We start from the raw sequence: 1082 nt of genomic DNA, 5'->3' as shown, positions 1-1082 counted from the left end.
GGCATTGTTCTCCTTCGTTTTGTACATAACTTTTTGGGGGGCAAAGAAAAAGCAAGAAGGTTTTGGAACCGGAGAATGAACGTTTTGCAGTGCATCAAATGCTTGCATTTGATGCAGGTACTTGGATTGTTTTGCCACGAGTTCCCGGCATGCAATGCACGAAAGTCACGTGGTCTGGCAATCTCTATACTGTACCTTCTTGCACGTCTCTGTTTCCTGTGTGTGTTGTTAGAAATCAAACTGTAACTTTAGGAAAAAATATGCCAAAAGCACATTTACAATTACTTATGACCATTTTTAACTTCTTTTCTTCAGACCAAATCCCCTGTACACATATACTGACTCAGAGGATGAGCAGCCTACAAAAAACGGTTTCCCCAGGTGCCTCGAGTGAAAATTTGAAAAGTTGTCTGCATTCTTAAATAAATTTCTAAACAGCCCTCACCACTCCGCAGTCTGCCCCCCAGCCCACTGATAGCAACCATCATAATGCCCCGCCCAGCTTGCGGCACCTTTCGCCAACACAGCTTTGCGATCTCCCCAGCCTGCAGAGTCTGATGTCGATGTCTTCCCTATAAAGGGTATGCTTTTAAAATAGTTTTAAAGCTGCATCACAATGTCATTGTGCTCTTATCTTCAGAACACCAGTTTATACTCCTGCATGTCATCTTTTTGTGATTTATTTTTTCTGTAGATTCCAGAGACTCTGTGAGGCCACTATTACAAGGCAAGTTTGAAAATCTTGGAATTTCACAGTTTACATGGTATAAATGGTAAATGGCCTGTATTTGTAGAGCACTTACTAGTCTCTAAGGACCCCAAAGCACTTTACACATTCAGTCATCCACCCATTCACACACACATTCACACACTGGTGATGGCAAGCTACATATACAAATATCAAATATATGTGACAGGAAAAAACTAGTAAACACTTTTAGCAGTTACCACAACTTATACTTGAATGCAGAATGTTACACCATCACTTATTAGTTTTTCTCCTCTCACTGCTTAAACCATTAATCTTTCTGGAATTGTTCTTTGAAACAGATGTGACCTCACAAAAGATGTTAACAATGCTG

This window comes from Pundamilia nyererei, unplaced genomic scaffold (genome assembly GCF_000239375.1).
Source record: "Pundamilia nyererei isolate P.nyererei 1_Seehausen unplaced genomic scaffold, PunNye1.0 scaffold00483, whole genome shotgun sequence".
In the NCBI taxonomy this organism is placed as follows: Eukaryota; Metazoa; Chordata; class Actinopteri; order Cichliformes; family Cichlidae; genus Pundamilia; species Pundamilia nyererei.
The sequence above is the reverse complement of the archived record's forward strand: the minus strand, read 5'-3'. Positions refer to the sequence as shown.